Source organism: Rattus norvegicus, chromosome 19 (assembly GCF_021556685.1).
Source record: "Rattus norvegicus strain SHRSP/BbbUtx chromosome 19, alternate assembly SHRSP_T2T, whole genome shotgun sequence".
NCBI classification, from domain to species: domain Eukaryota; kingdom Metazoa; phylum Chordata; class Mammalia; order Rodentia; family Muridae; genus Rattus; species Rattus norvegicus.
Genome location: NC_141552.1, coordinates 36,082,894 through 36,100,000, shown reverse-complemented (window position 1 = coordinate 36,100,000; position 17,107 = coordinate 36,082,894). Strand labels below are relative to the sequence as shown.

Below are 17,107 nucleotides of genomic sequence, written 5' to 3'. Positions count from 1 at the left end.
GTACCTTTGGTGCCACCATTTGCAAGACAGAGGCCAGCCTGGTCTACATAATGAGTTCCAGGAGAAAACCCTGCTAATTAAGGTCAACGTCTATTGTTGTCTAGCCAGATAGCTTTCTGAGCTCGGTGAGAAATGGGACACTCCTTTTGCCAGCAGGTCTTTCCCTTCTCTGACATTGATCCACACACACCTGATGACTATCTTGTCTCAGAATGGGCCATCTGAGCTAAGCAGCCCCATTTGATAATATAGTTAAATGTTCATAACATAGGAATACAGACCACCGACCACCTATAACACCCCTAGCACCCACCAGTGAAATTTCAGATTAATCCTAGAGAGTCCCCTGGTTCCCTATAAGGAGGCCTGAACGCCTTTGTCTGGGGAGGCCATTTTGGAGGATAGTTCACCCCTGCGTGCTGGATGATTCTGCAGAGTAAATGCTCTTTGTTTTTGCATACTATCTGAGTCTGGGGTCTTCCTTCAGAAATTTTCACACTCTTGAATGGGCTTCTGCTCATGCCCGTAAGGCTCAGGCTTGCTGATGGCCCAGCCAGTTCAAGGCCTTATGGGACATGATTACATAATAGTTGTTGGCCAATCAGTCATCCTGTCTTTCTTCAACTGAAAACTAAAAAACAAAACAAAACAAAACAAAAAACCCTGAACTTCAGCTTCCTGAATCCTCACTTTGTTTTGCAGAGATGTTAGCTCGCTCTCTCTCTCTCTCTCTCTCTCTCTCTCCCTCTCTCTCTCTCTATCTCTCCCTCCTCCTCCTTCTCATCTCTTCTCCTTTCTTCTCCTCCTCCTTCTCTTCTCCTCTCCTCTCCCTCAGCCTCCGTTCCCCACTGTAGATGAATGTGAACAGCTGCCTCACTCTTCTGCCACCATGATTCCCCTACTATGATTGATTATATTCTCAAACTGTGAGCCAAAATAAATGCTTTTCTTCTTAAGTTGCTTTTTTTTTTTTCCGGAGCTGGGGACCCAACCCAGGGCCTTACGCTTGCTAGGCAAGCGGTCTACCACTGAGCTAAATCCCCAACCCCTTTAAGTTGCTTTTATTATGTATTTTCACAACAGGGAGAGGCATAACTAATACTTAGAGTAAGTCCAACTAGGCTATATCCTTTCCTGAACTTCAACTCTACTAAAGGATAGAGACCTGTACATCAATGGCCACAGTCCAATTGCAATACTTTCTTTAAGAATAGTACACTCCAGGAGCCTGCAGAAGGAATGTCAGACTCAGAGAGATCCAAGAAAACATCTCAGCAGTCAAGGTGCTGGCTACCTTTAGAAAACCAAGACCCAAGATGAGGAGGAAAGGGTCGACCAGATGGCTCAACAGATAACAGTACTTGCCTTTGAGTATGATGATCTGATTTCAATTTTCAGTATCCTGAAAGAAGGAGACAATAAATCCCACAGGTTGTTCTCTGACCCCAACATGTATACAGTGGCACATACACACACACACACACACACACACACACACACACACACACACACACCCCACCATCGCCAAATAAAAATAAATAAATGACTTAAAAACTCTTTTAAAAAATGTCCTTCAGGGGTTGGGGATTTAGCTCAGTGGTAGAGCGCTTGCCTAGCAAGCACAAGGCCCTGGGTTCGGTCCCCAGCTCCGAAAAAAAAAGAAAAAAAAAATGTCCTTCAAAGCTTGTTGAAGTCAAGGAAATGTTACAAAACCTGGCATGTCATGTCAGTATGGGATGGACTGGATGGCCTTGGTCTCAGAATATCAACTCTTTGGAACAGGAAGTAACTCTACAGAAACTAGGACATTCAGATAAGCCAGTGCCTTTAAAGAGATGAGAAGATGAGTCAAAAAAGAGCTCTTGAAAAGGAATGTGGAGAAGGCCTGAATTTTATCAGTGTCCTCACAAGTTTTGTTTTGCAGAAATGAAGATATCCAAGAGACATTTGTCTCTCAATTTGATTGCCAGGCTATTGAAACAATGGACCTTAAAGAAATGAGAATTTCCCCAGCAATATAACCAGGGAGAAGGAAAATGTGGCAGCCAGCAGGGAAAACTCCACGAAAGGGGTTTCACATAGTTCTAACAAATTGTCAGTTTCCCTGACTAGAAGAGACTGAAGTCCAGACAACCATGAGTCAATGGGCAGGACCATGCCGTGACTAGGACTGCTTAGATCTTTGGCTCCTTATTTAAACTTTATTTTATTTTATTTTATTTTATTTTTGGTTCTTTTTTTCGGAGCTGGGGACCGAACCCAGGGCCTTGCGCTTCCTAGGTAAGTGCTCTACCACTGAGCTAAATCCCCAGCCCCTTATTTAAACTTTAAAATCATGTCAGGACCCTAAAGACGAGCTTAAGAGATTTGCTGGATCTCTTTGTTCCTCTTCCAAATGTGGCCACATTGAATGAATGAATCTCCTTTGTCTGCTTTTCATGATCAGTTAGGCTATTTTTGTTGGCTTGTTGAGGACAGGTGGCCAAACTTGGCTTCTGTCACATGCTACGACCTTCAAATTTGTTAACAGTGCCTGATAGGGTAATCATTATACAGTAAGTCTTCAGTAAATATTTGAATGCTTCTGTTGCTTAAAACAAAGACCAACTCTAGCCATGGAGACCAAGTAGTTGGAATCCAAGCTGATGCTTAAAGACACAAGAAAGAGGACTAGGGAGATGACTCAGTTAGGAAAGTGTTTTGCCATGCAAATGTGAGGACCCTGGAGTTTGACCTCCAGTATTCATAAAGAAAAGCCAGGGGACTGGAGAAATGTCTCAGAGATGAAGAGCACAGGTTGTTAATCCTGATGACCTAAGATTCAACTCCCAGCAGCCACAGGGAAGTTCACAGCCACCAGTAACTCCAAGTCCAAGGAATCCAATCCCCTCTTCTGGCCTCTGGTGGCACCAAGTGGGCACATGGTGTACAAACATAGATGCAGGCAATCGATCCAAACACATACAATAACTGTACTGATTTTTTAAAAAGCTGGGTGTGGCAGCATGCACTTGTAATCTCAACATTGGGAAGATGGAGATAGGATGATCTCTGGGGCTTGCTAGCCAGCTAGCCTAATTATCAAGCCCCAGATCCCTGTGAAACATTACCTTAAAATAAAACAAGATAGTCAAGTCCTGAGAGACAACATCCAAGGTCGACTTCTTGCCTACACACAGACTCACAGACACACAGGCACACAGGCACACAGGCACAAAGACACACAGACACAGACAGACAGGCAGACAGACACAGTCAGCGAGACACACAGACACACAGACACACAGGCACATAGACAACAGGCACAAAGACACAGACACAGACAGGCAGGCAGGCAGACAGACAGACAGACAGACAAGCACACAGGCACACAGACACACAGACCACAGACACACAGACACAGGCAGGCGGGCAGGCAGACACACCATCTTCCACAGCACACACACACAAAAGCAAAAGAAATTACTTTAAAAAGGAAGATTTGTGTTACCTTTACATAACAAAAAATGTGCCTAGCAACCCACGCTAATAAAAGAAGGGGGCGATGGGAATGGGAGGAAGGTTGAGGGAAATAAGAAGCCAAGCCAGGACACAGGCACAGAGTTCAGCATTTGAATATTAAAATAGGGACCAGGAACACAATCATCTTTTGTGTCTTGGGCCTAATTACCATGTTTGAGGCCTGAGATTTAAAACAGCCTATTCAGAAACAAAATTTACACTTCATTATAGCAGACGTTCAAGTGGAGTCCATGACTCCCTCCCCCAGTTGTGAGTTGTACTTGTGAAACAGCTGTGCAGAGCAGCCAAGGAGAGCAGCGAACGACAAACGCTTTATTAATCAGTGCATTGTATCATATGACCCAAGCAGGGGACAAACTCAAGAGTCCCGAGCTCTCGAGCCGTGTTTGTGAATCAAACGCCATGTTGGATGAGTCATTCACCAGCTATCCTTGAAACTCTAAACCAACTTCAACCAAACCAAACTCCATCCTGTGAGTGGGAGGTCTTGGAAGCTGTTGATTGCCCCTGGTGAGAGGATAACGAAAAGGTCGTTTTTCAGTCAGTCTTCCTCAGACTCTTCAGAGATCTGCTTGGATTCCCACTGTCCTGTCTCCCTGCGGACAGCTGGTCTTTGCTTAAGCAACACCTACTGGTCTTTGTCCAGACATTCTCGTAGTTACTGAGGACTTGCTGTATAATGATTACCCATCTGGCACTGTTACCAAATCTGAGGGTCACAGGAATGTCAAGGACTTATCTAGACCTTGTCCCACGACAGTCAATGTTCTAAGTGCATTGAATCAATTTTGCGTCACAAGGACCTTAGTGCCCATTTACACAGAGAACTGTGATAATTTATCAAGGTCACCCATTCTTCACTGGGAAAGCCAGTTTTGGCACAAAATGATCTTCAATACAGTCCACACTCTCAAGCATGTGATATGCTTCATCCTTCATCCCTGTCATAGCCAACTCTGAGAAATGTGCCCGGTTAGCCTACACACCACTTCATTCAAGAGTCTCTGAAGGGACTGCACACTCCATGGCTAATCGTCGCTTCCCCTGACCCCTAATTGTCTCAGGCTGGAACTCTGACCCACTGAGGACCAGCAAGTTAGGAAGGAGCTGTTTTTCAGGTTTCCAAGATTAGCCCTGTTTTTTTTTTTCCCCACCTCTGGCTTTCCAGCCTATGAGAGACACCCACTTGAGTCCTTTGCTGCTGTGAGGTAGTATTCTCCGCAGAGATAAAAATCAGAGTAAACAGTGGAGAAGAATATGGGTTCTGGGGTAGGCCGTAGCACTGCACTCAGTTTTAAGAGTACAGGACTCCTGGGATTGCCTGAGGCAGGTCCTCTTTTGACATGATATTATTATTATTATTATTATTATTATTATTATTACTACTACTACTACTACTACTACTACTACTACTATTACTACTACTATATTTATTCTATTTTTTTGGTTCCTTGAGATGGGTAGCACTGTGTAACCCTAGCTGCCCTGAAACTCACTTTGTAGGCCAAGCTGGCATTGAACCCAAAGAGATCCACCTTCCCGTGTGTTGCCATTGATGGTGAACTAGGAATGTAATGCCTCAGCAGCTATCCCACCCCCCAATCCTGCTAAATATAACCACCTTTTTATTTTTTAATTTATGAGCTGGGGTGATGGCTCACCAGTCAAGAACACAGGCTGCCTTTTGATACGCCCTAGGTTTTATTCCTAGTACCTATGTGGCAGTTCGTAACTCTCTGTAACTCCAGCAGAGAACCCGGGGATGTAGTGTGACTTTTAGGAGTACCAGGCACACGTGTGTACACATGCATACATGCAGGTAACCCACACGGACTCCTAAAATAAAAATAAATAAACGCATTTATTCATCTAACAGTTTAAGATCATTGACTTCCTCAAATTTTACCCAGAGCCGAGTCTACTGGATAAGCACACAGCACCAAGGGTCTGTATGAGGAATGTAGCCGCTCTTTAAGTGTCAAATACCTCCACACAGTTTGGTGCTGTTAGCCAGTATACAGTGGGCTCTCTTTTTTCTTTCTGAGACAGAGTTTTTCTGAATAACAGCCCTGACTGTCTGGAATTCACTATGTAGATCAGTCTGGTCTTAGACTTGAACTCACAGAGATCCTCCTGCTGCTGCCTTTTGAGAGCTGAGAGTAAAGGCCTGTCCCACTATAACTGTTTTGTTTCTGTGTTTTCTTTCTTTTCTCTGTACCAGTGAGTCAGGCGCTTGCTTCTTGGCCTTATTTATATTAGGCAAGCGCCCTACCATTAAGCTGATAATGCCTCGCTCTGTTTCCCTGTATTTTCAGACAGGATCTCCCCAGGAGGCTCACACCAGTCTGAATCTTATCACCCTCCCCAGTGACTAGGATAACAGGCATGTTCCACCCCACCAAGCCAATTCATACCTTTAATTTTGCGTGTGTGCCAGGACAGGGCTCTGAATATAGAACCATTACGTATTACACTGTTATCCAGACAAATGAGAGCAAGAACTTAGAAAATCCTTCAAACCTGTTCGTTTTCATCATCACTATTATCTCCTGTTAATGTTAAAGTTTCCTGAAATGCTGCATCAGCAGAACAATGGTCAGAGACCAGAGTCTACTGAACGCAGGACAAGGTCAATTTAAAAAATAGTCGGGGGTGGGGAGGGGGTGGGGGTGGGGTGGGGAGGGAGGGCTGGAGAGATGGCTCAGTGGTTAAGAGCACTGACTGCTCTTCCAGAGGTCCTGAGTTCAAATCCCAGCAACCACATGGTGGCTCACAACCATCTGTAATGGTATCGGATGCCCTCTTCTGGTGTGCCTGAAGACAACATCAGGGTACTCATATATATAAAATAAATAAATCTTTAAAAAACAAAGTCAGGGGGTTGGGGATTTAGCTCAGTGGTAGAGCGCTTGCTTAGGAAGCGCAAGGCCCTGGGTTTGGTCCCCAGCTCCGAAAAAAAAAAAGAACCAAAAAAAAAAAAAAAAAAAAAAACAAAGTCAGGACAATGGCAAGGTGACTCAGTAGCAGGTACTGTTCTTGCAGAGAACCTTGTGTTTGGTTCCCAGTGCCCGTACTGAGCTGTTCCCAATAGCCTATAATTGCAGTTCCAGGGGATCTGTGTTCCAGGGGTTTGAATTAGATGTCTTCCATTTTATCAGGCATTTGAACACTCGTTCTTAGGGTGCCAGTCTTAGTAGGTCTGCCTATGGGTGAGCAGTTGGCAGGGACTCCTTTGTCCCACTGGTATGGGGGAAAGGGCTCTAGGGGCTTGGGAGTGACCACAACAACGGGAGTGTTACAGCTCTCCAAGGGAAGCTGGAGCAAGGCGGGCTGCCAGGCTCCTCTGGCTGCTGCTGCCCCTGAGTTGGTGGTTGACCTCGAGAAGCAGTGGGCAGCTATGGACCACAGTCAGGGCCCTGGCTGATTGGGCCAGGTGGAGGTCCAAAGCTTCAGGAGAAAAAAATTCTTGCTTGGAGTGTTACAGCTCAATGAGATTGAGCTCTCAATAAGATTATACTCTCAGATGATTTTTGATAAAAATAACCTGTACACTCTATTCCTTGTGGATAGGGCCTTATAAGCATTTGAGGGTGGGGTAGGATTTAGATGCTTTCTATTGGCTCAGACTGAGAGGTTAGGGATGCCTCATCTGCATATGGAAGGACTTCAGGTGTTGTCTCTATGTGACTGATTGTCACAGTCCTCTCCATGGGGTATCGTGGTCATGTGTTCCAGGATAAGAACTGGGTCAGGAGTAGATTTAAATGCCTACCGTTCTCGATTTTGAGAATTGCTAGAGCTTCTTTTCTTTCTTTCTTTTTTTTTTTAAGATTATTTATTTATTAGATAGGAGTGTTCTTCCTGCATATATATGCCTAAAGGCCAGAGGAGAACACCAGATCCCATTACAGATGGTTGTGAGCCACCATGTGGTTGCTGGGATTTGAACTCAGGACCTCTGGAAGAGCAGCCAGTGCTCTTAACCTCTGAGCCATCTCTCCAGCCCCAAGAATTGCTAGAGTTTCTGAATAATCTGCTCAATGGAACCAGTTTTCTGTCTGGTGGCACAGTCCACTGCCCCACACTGGGGAGTTTTAGGAAGTGTGGGCTTGTTGGGGGAAAGCATGTCAGTGGAAGTCATCTTTGAGATCACACGGTCTCTGCTCGCTCTTCAGAGGTGAACTCTCAGTGTGCAACTCCAAGTTGTCTTGGCTGCTGTTTTCCTTGTGAGAGTGGTGGATCCTAACCCTCTGGAACTTTTTATATTTTTGGTTGTGAGCCTTGCCTTTAACGGCTGAGCCATCTCTCTAGCCCACCCTCTGGAACTTTAATCCCAGATGAACCCTTCCTTCTGTAGATTGCCTTGGCTGTGGTGCTTTATTACAACCATAGAGAAGTGACTACTGTAAGTGGGACATGGTGGTGAATTTTAATCCCAGCACTCGAGAGGCAGAGACAGGCGAATTTCTGAGTTAGAGGTCAGCCAGGTCTACTGATGGAGTTCCAGAACAGTCAAGGCTACACAGTAAAACCCTGTCAAAAAAAAAAAGTAATTACAACAACATCCAATGCCTTATTCTGAACTCTGAAAGTGCCTACACACACATGCGCACACAGATACAAAAGTCTTTTTTTTTTCTTTTTTTTTGGAGCTGGGGACTGAACCCAGGGCCTTGCGCTTGCTAGGCAAGCTCTCTACCACTGAGCTAAATCCGCAACCCCTACAAAAGTCTTCTTCTTTTTTTTTTTTAATTTTTTTTTATTTATTCATTTATTATATATAAGTACACTGTAGCTGTCTTTACACACACCAGAAGAGGGCATCAGATCTCTTTACAGATGGTTGTGAGCCACCATGTGGTTGCTGGGAATTGAACTCATGACCTCTGGAAGAGCAGTCAGGTGCTCTTAACCGCTGAGCCATCTCTCCAGCCCTACAAAAGTCTTCTTAAAGATGTAAAATATAGTGATTTGAAATATGTATAAACTGAAGAAATTAACACAGTAAAATACTATTTATTTATTTATTTATTTATTTATTTATTTATTTATTTATTTACATGCTGACTGCAATTTCCCCTCACAGTCCCTGGACCCACAGTCAAATATTTTATACAGTCCCTAATCACACAGTTATTGTATTGTGTCTGGTGATGACATTTGGCTTTTAGCTTTTGCCTTTTGAGATAGGATCTTGACGAGTGGCCACCAGTCTCAAACTTGCAGCAGTCTTCCTGCCTCAGCTTCCCCAGTGCTGGGATTAGAGTGCTATCAGCCATGCCCAGCCATTTCTTTAAACTGCATGTCTTAGTTAGGGGTCTACTGCCGTGAAGAGACACCGTGACCACAGCAACTCTTATTAAGGAAAACATTTAATTGGGGCCGGCTGACAGTTTCAGAGGTTTAGCCCATTATGGAGGGAAGCATGGCATCATGAAGGCAGACATAGTGCTGGAGAAGGAGCTGAGAGTTCTACATCCATATCCACATGCAGCATAAGGAGACTGTGCCACACTGGGTGTAGCTTGGGCATCAGGGACCTCAAAGCCTGCCCTCATAGAGACATGCTTCCTCCAACAAGGTCACACTTCCTCCAAAAAGGCCACGCCTCCTAACAGTGCCATTCCCTAAGGGACAAGCATTCAAACTGGAGTCCACGGGTCCAATTCTTTTTTTTTTTTTTCTTTCCTTTTTTTTTCCGGAGCTGGGGACCGAACCCAGGGCCTTGCATTTGCTAAAGTGCTCTACCGCTGAGCTAAATCCCCAACCCCTCCAATTCTTATTCAAATCACCATGCTGAGTATGCATTAAAAGGGGGAAACAAGCCATCAGTAACTTCATTATCTAAAGATAAGCACGGGGCTGGGGATTTAGCTCAGTGGTAGAGTGCTTACCTAGGAAGCGCAAGGCCCTGGGTTCGGTCCCCAGCTCCGAAAAAAAGAACCAAAAAAAAAAAAAAAAAAAAGATAAGCACTATTCATAATGGCCTAAGTATGTTTCAGATATTCTAATCTATTCAAATATGCACAGAAAAGATAAAAATCTCAGCTATCACTTTTAAGTCCTTTGAGCATCCCTGTGGACAGGAAATGTCGTCATCCTTGGTGATTTGTAAAGAAATAGGCTCACTGTGCAGGGAGTCAGTCTGTTTGGAGTGGCCGTGCTGCTTCTGACATTCTTAGAACTAAGTAGCACAGAAATCAGACAGGCATTCAAGAATTCTGCACAGTGGATATCTAGGCTAAAACTGGGTACAGCCGTGTCATGAGGTTGTACAGATACACTAATGATAGATGTGAAACCAGAATTTGGATGCCTTTGATGTATGTTTCCCCCTGAGGCTCATCCAGTCTGGCTCTGAGTCTGTTTTCTTGAACTTGAACCCATAGAGAATTCTAGTTAAAGGGAATTTAGTGGTCTGCTAAGTTAATAGATTCAAGAAGGGTTTTATCTGTTAGTCAGAGGATGCCAGGTCCGACACAGAGGTGAGCAAGGAATAGTAGTTACTTAGGGGTTAAATTTAGCCCAAGATAAGTTATAATCATTCCAACCTTTCCACATCACTGCAATTCAAATCAATCAGCCTTTACAGACTCAGCTTCCTTCCAGAAATTCTTGTTCAACACCCATAATATCTGCACTAACTTTATTCCCAGGAACAGTGTGTCGGAGTTTCCCTCTCCTCACATCTTATCCAGATTGTGTGGTGTGTGTGTGCATGTGTGTGTGCATGTGTGTGATGTGTGGTGTGTGATGTATGATATGTGTTTATGTGTGTGTGATGTGATATGTGTGATATGTGTGTATGTATGTGTTTGTGATGTGTGTCTGTGATGTGTGTATGTGATGTATATGATGTAATGTGTGTGACGTATGATATGTGTGTGTGATATATGTGATGTGATGTGTGTGATGTGTGATGTGTGATGTGTATGCATGTGATGTGTGATGTCATGTGTGATGTGTGATGTGATGTGTGTGATGTGTGTGATGTGTGTGTGTGTGTGTGTGTGTGTGTGTGTGTGTGCTTGATTTGGTGTACCTTCCAACTGGGTGAAATGACACCTCATTATAGTTTTGATTTGCACTTTTCTGATGATGATTAGTGATATACCTCATATATCTATGACCATTATTCACCCTTTCTTGAAGGTCTGTCCAGGTCACCTGCCCCTTTTTCTCATGTGATGCGGTTTATGAATGTTTGTGTGCACATGTACGGTTAGATGTGCGTGCACCTGTGTTTGGATGGCCAAAGTTGAAGACAGTCATCTTCATTGATACCTCTTGACTTTATCCACTGAGAAAAGGACTGGTGATATGGTTAGTCTGACAAGGCCTCTTGTCCTCTTTTCAAGTCAGAATATTTTTTTTTGTCCCTTAGTTTCTTGGATATCTGGGTATTAATCCCTTATACACTTATTTCTAAGTTACTGCTATAAGGATGCATGGTCATGATGCATGCAGACGGCGTGCGCCTCAGTGCATGTGTGGGGGTCAGAGGAAACCCTTATGGAGTCAGTTCTCTCCTTCCCTCAGAGCTGCCAAGCTTGCATGGCCGCCATCTTTGCCCCCAAAGCTAGCTACCATGCCGCCCTTTTTATTGTTTTTGAGGCAGGATTTCAGGTAGCCCAGGCTAGTCTCAAACTTACTAGGTTGCTGATCTCCCTTCCCCCCCTTTTCTCTTTAAGAGTCTCTGGCTGGCTTTGGGCTCACTAAGTCGCTCTGTAGACCAGGCTCATCTACAGTCTCCCTCTGGAGTACTGGGATGAGGGACTTGAGTTAGTGTGTCGGTGAAGCTGAACACTTTTGTTGTTTTGCTGGCTTTATTTCTTGGAGGGGGTGGTGACGAGAGGTTGAAAAGACTGCTTCCTGCTTCAACAAGCTCCCCCCACCCCCACCACAGTGCCAGTGCTGTTGGCCTTTATCACTCTTCCAAGCTCACAGGTCACTGAAAGTGGTTAACCCTCACTCAGCTTCTTCACTCCCACAAAACGCCACCCCCTTCTCCCCAGCACTCGTTACGGTTTGTTGGTGTCACGTTTGGGTGTGCGATGAGCCCAAAGGCATCTGCCTTTGTTACGAAACTGTTCTCTACAGGACAATCTGTTCCACTGACTGATGTCGTCTTAGAACTCAAGCACAGTGCCTAGTGGGCGATACGTCTCCCATAAGACCTTGTTGATTTAAGGAATGGGGAAATGTACCTGCCCTTGAGACTACATGACCAGCTGTGTGGGCAGACCGCTTTTGTCGGAACCCTCATCTTGCCTAGAGGAAGGGCATTCATGAGCTACTCAGTCAAGTTTTACCTTCATGTTTAGGATCTTGTTACTCCTGGCACGCAGCAGGTATGGAGAGCAAAATAAAAGCAAAGTTCATGGAATTGTTGCCCCCTGTTTCACACACCATGAAGAAAGTGTTTCAAAGCTTAGTGCACTGTGATCAACAGTTCAAATTTCCAAACTCAGAGTTACACAAGATTGATCCTAAAGTCCCAGCAAATCAGTGGGCAGGGGGGCGGCATAGGAAATGGCAGGAGGCCAGGACTCCAGCACCCCAGCACCTGATTTCACAGTTTCTACTCCATGCTCCACTGGCTGACTGAACAAGTTGCTTAACCTGAGGCTCTGCAAAGTAGAAATATATTGCTTCTTGCCCTTCTGTGCTTTGCACACAGTTAAGGGTGGTTCACGAGCGGTGTTTTAGTTGATTGGTTCTTTTCTTTCTTTTTTTTTTTTTTTTTTTTTTTTGTTTGTTTTGGTCAGTGCCCTCTCCTCTCTATCTCAAGAATGGTAGATAGGCCACCTACCACTGAGTCACACTCCCAAGCCTGGGAACTTTCTTATGCAATCTCAGAGACTCAGTGGCACTGGACATGGTAGGCACATGAGCTACTTGTATTTTGCAACAATGATGTGGGAGCCAGTGTAACAGGGCAGCATTCTGGGTGTTTTTTTTTTCTCAGTTGGCTTTGTGTGTACTCCTGAAAGACCTCCTCTCACACCCCTTATTCCTACTGATTAGGGTAGAGATAGCCAAATGACAGATGGCACAGTGATTCAAAGGACAGTGTCTTAGTTAGGGTTTTACTGCTGTGAACAGACATCATGACCAAGGCAAGTCTTATAATGGCAACATTTAATTGGGGCTGGTTTATAGAATCAAAGGTTCAGTCCATTATCATCAAGGTGGGAGCATGGCAGCATCCAGACAGGCATGGTGCAGGAGGAGCTGGGAGTTCTACATCTTCATCTGAAGGCTGCTAGCAGAGTACTGACTTCCAGGTAGCTAGGATGAGGGTCTTAAAGCCCATGCCCACCGTGACACACCTACTCCAACAAGGCCACACCTCCTAAGAGTGCCACTTCCTGGGCCAAGCATATACAAACCATCACAGACAGTGAGGGAATGAATTTACCTCCTGTGTAGATCAAAGTTAAGTGGGGTTTGGGCCTGGAGATGTGAGTTTGTGTGGCTCTTCAATGGAGCAGAGTTAGCGATAATGGGATATTGAAAACCATTGAAGTACTCAGAAGTCCTATGTCACTGGCAGAATCTTAACCCTGGACACTAAATGCTGGGCAAGGAGACAAAAGCTGGGAAGGAGACATTGCTGAGAGAGGTGAGAGCACTGATTGCTCTTCTAGTGGAATCAGGTTTGGTTCCCAGCCAGGACATCGCTACTCACTATTGTCTGTAACTACAACTTCAGGGGATCTGACGCCCTCTTCTGGCCTCCGTGGGCATGGCACCCACATGGAACACAGGCATACATGCAGACAAAACCCTTGTATACATAAGATTACCAAACAGAAGCCCAGTCAGCCTTTCGTCTTGCTTGCCTTCTGGGAGCCAGCCCATGGGGAAGGCCTGCCTCACCTCTGTACTTCTCTGCGTCTCTCCCTTCATAAACTATCTCTTTCCTTGACAACAGAGAAGAAGGAGGAGAAGCAGGAGCAGCCTCCTATACAACCCAAATGACTTCTTTGCAGGGGCTTGAGGAGTCAGACTCGTTTACTAAGGTAGGGACATTTGGAGCTCTCTTTGGCTTCTGTTCTCCCCGACACATTCCTCCTTTGTGAGTACTCAATTCGTTTGATCAAAGCGTACGGCTGTCCCTTGAAGAGAGATCAAGGAGAGTGTTGTGCAACTTCAGGATCCGAGTTCTGCCAAGTCCCATCAGAACTTTCCCCTCAGTTGCACACGGTAGGGAGTCGCTACCTCCATTTCACACACGAGGCGACATGCTTAAAGTCAGGTGACTCAGAAGTGGTTCTGTGCAGTTACCCTCAGTCCCGCCCCCTGACTTCCTGCCTCTGTCTCCCTCAGTCCCGCCCCCTGACTTCCTGCCTCTGTCTCCCCCTGTACTGCTTCTCCCCTGCACTGTGTCTGTTCTCAGTGTCTCCTCTTCCCAAGTTTCACAAGACAAAAGTGTTGGCTGTGGCTGTGCAAACTCTGGGCTGTTTTGCCTCAAAACTCCCAGAATTACATAATGTTCAAGGCAGCTAGGGAAAAGGGAGTCCATTTACCCCAATTTACTTTGCAGATAGGGAGTCTCCGTCAAGTCCTCCCTCTGCAGCCGTCTGTGGCTCAGCCTGTTCAGCTTGCGCTCTACCTTTGCACCAGTTGCACACTCAACACAGTCTTGTCTGAAGCTTGCTCTGCACATGCAAAATGCATCTGTAGAGAGGCCTACTGGCTGGATACTTTTGCCCAAAGTAATTGCCACCCAGTCTCATGTACCAGGAGTGGTTCTGGAGGAGCAGAAGTACAAGGATGAATCTTCTAAGAATCTGGAGTTGGTTTAATAATTCACCTTCGACTACTGAAACCTCCCCAGATACTCTCTCTCCCCTGGGAGCTCAGAGAATATTGGTGATCTGTGGTTGAAACTATATTTCCAACTTAAAGAAGCTAATGTCTTTGATTATCTTCATGATGCAGTGTACAGAACTTTCCAAAAGTTGTGGGGAAAACCAGAGAATGATTTTGCTGGCTTGTCGCTCTTAGTATCTCTGGAAAACTTGATGAAGGAAAAGAATGAGCTGTATGATAACATTGAACGGCTCCAGAAGCAAGTAGACAATCTAAAGTTTTCTAAGTGTGCCCTTGAAGAGAATCTTCTCTCCAGCAGCCATAGAGCTCTAGTTGCAGAAAACCAAACTGAAGCCCTCACTATAAGCTTGGCTGAATTGCATCAAAAAATTCAAGTCTCAGCCTCAGAGCGTGTTAGCAGTTAAAGTTAGGGCATTAATTGACCAAGAATGGGATCCTATAACTTGGGATGGGGATGAGTGGGAGGATCCTGTTGAAGTTGAGAATTTTGAATCTTCGGATTCTCAATGGTTTAACCCCACCTGAGAAAGTAGCACCCTCAGCCCCACCCCTTGAAATGATGCCCTTTTCACATGAAAAAATTAATCCCTCAGAGTCTGGTAAACCAGCAGTGACTTTCAATGAAAAAAGTGCCAGACAAGACAACACTGATGTTCCTCAAAGCCCACCAATAGTTCCTTCTAGACCCATAACCAGACTCAAGGCAAAACAGGCCCCTAGAGGGGAGGTAGAAAGTGTAGTCCATGAGGAAAATGCACTACTAAGGAGCTTAGTGAGTTTGCTAAGTCATTCACGCAGAAGTCTAGGGAATATGTGTGGGAATGGATTTAAGGCGTGGGATAATGGTGGAAGGAACATAAAACTAGATCAGGCTGAGTGTATTGACATGGGCCCTCTGAGTGGAGATCCTAGGTTTAATTTGGAAGCTCGCACAGTTAAAAAAAAAGTTTGTTTGAATGGTCAGCGGAAGCATTTATCCAACAATGGCCGACTGAAAAGGAGTTGTAGATGCCTGCTGTCCCTTGGCTTAGTGTTGACAAAGGGATTTTAAGACTCAGGGAGGGGTTGGGGATTTAGCTCAGTGGTAGAGCGCTTGCCTAGGAAGCGCAAGGCCCTCGGTTCGGTCCCCAGCTCCGAAAAAAAGAACCAAAAAAAAAAAAAAAAAAAAAAAAGACTCAGGGAGAGTGCAATGCTAGAGTGGATACGTCATGTAAAACCTAATCCTCCACAATGGGAAGGCCCAGCTCTTCATGAATCCTGTAAGACACAAACTGGTGAGAAGGGTACCAGCTCATTTGAAGAGTTTTGTTCTTGCCCTTTTCCTTGTGCCCAACCTTAGGGTTGGAGACGCTGCTGCTCAATTGGATGAATTAAATGCAGTGGGTTTAATTGGGCCCCGAGGTAACAAGGGCCAGGTGGCAGCATTGAATCGCCAGAGACAAGGTAATCGTAGTTATTATAATGGACAGTGCAGACGAAATGTTTATAATGCCATAGCCCATAATGGCCAGCTTAGGAGAGGTGAAATTTATAATGGCATGGCTCGTTCAGACCTTTGGAACTGGCAAACCAATCATGGTGTTTCTAGACATGAAATAGATAGGAAGCCTACTGGGTATCTGATCTGTATAAGCAGAAAAATTCTCAAACAAATGAAAGAAAGGCTACGTTGGATCATGGCAAAAGGCAATCTCGGCCAGTGAATCAGTTTCCAGACTTGAGCAGACCCAGAACCCCTTGAATGAAAGAGTGGCTAGGTTTCCCTGAGGCAGGATCTTGATAAGACACCTGAAAGTTTTGCTGTTAGTCTTTCTCTAGTTCTTCCCTGGAGGGACCTACAGCCTTTTACAAGGGTAATTGTACACTGGGGGAAAGGAAATAATCAGACTTTCTAGGGTCTGTTGGATACTGGTTCTGAATTGACGCTGATCCAAGGAGACACCAAGAAACTTTGTGGCCCCCCAGTAAAAGTAGGGGCTTATGGAGGACAGGTGACTAATAGATGTTTGACTCACAGTAGGTCCAGTAGGTTCCGGAACACATCCTGTGGTCATTTCTCCAGTTCCAGAATGTACAATTGGGATAGATATACTTAGAGGTTGGCAGAATTCTCACACTGGTTCCCTGGCCTGTGGAGTGAGGGCTATTATGGCTGGGAAGGCTAAATGGAAGCCCTTAGAGCTGCCTCTGCCAAAGAAAATAGTGAGCCAAAACCAGTATTGTATTCCTGGAGGAACTGCAGAAATTACACCTCCATCAAGGACTTGAAAGATGCAGGGTGGTGGTTCCCACATCTCCCTTTAACTCTCTATCTGGCCAGTGCAGAAGACAGATGGATCATGGAGAATGACAGCTGACTATTGAAAGCTAAACCAGGTAGGAACCCCGATTGCAGCTGCTGTACCAGATGTAGTTTCCTTACTTGAGCAAATTAACACATCTCCCGGTACCTGGTATGCAGCCATCGATACAGCAAATGCCTTCTTCTCAGTACCTGTCCATAAGGACCACCAGAGCAATTTGCTTTAGGTTGGCAAGGCCAGCAGTATACTTTTACAGTTTTGCCTCAAGGATATATTCAGCCTCCTGCCCTGTGTCATGACTTAGTTAGAAGGGATCTTGATCATCGGTCTCTTCCACAAAATATCACACTGGTGCACTATAATGCTGACTGGAACAGGCGTAGTGGTACATACCTTTAATCTGGGCCACACCTCTGCTGGAGACCTACATGAGGACATTGGAA

The 17,107-nt window shown here is 45.1% G+C and overlaps 1 long non-coding RNA gene across 3 annotated transcripts in view; it reads left to right on the top strand.

Moving 5' to 3' along the window:
- LOC147999372 (uncharacterized) overlaps positions 1 to 17,107 on the top strand; it is a 267,261-nt gene that overhangs the window by 116,812 nt on the left and 133,342 nt on the right. The window lies entirely within an intron of this gene.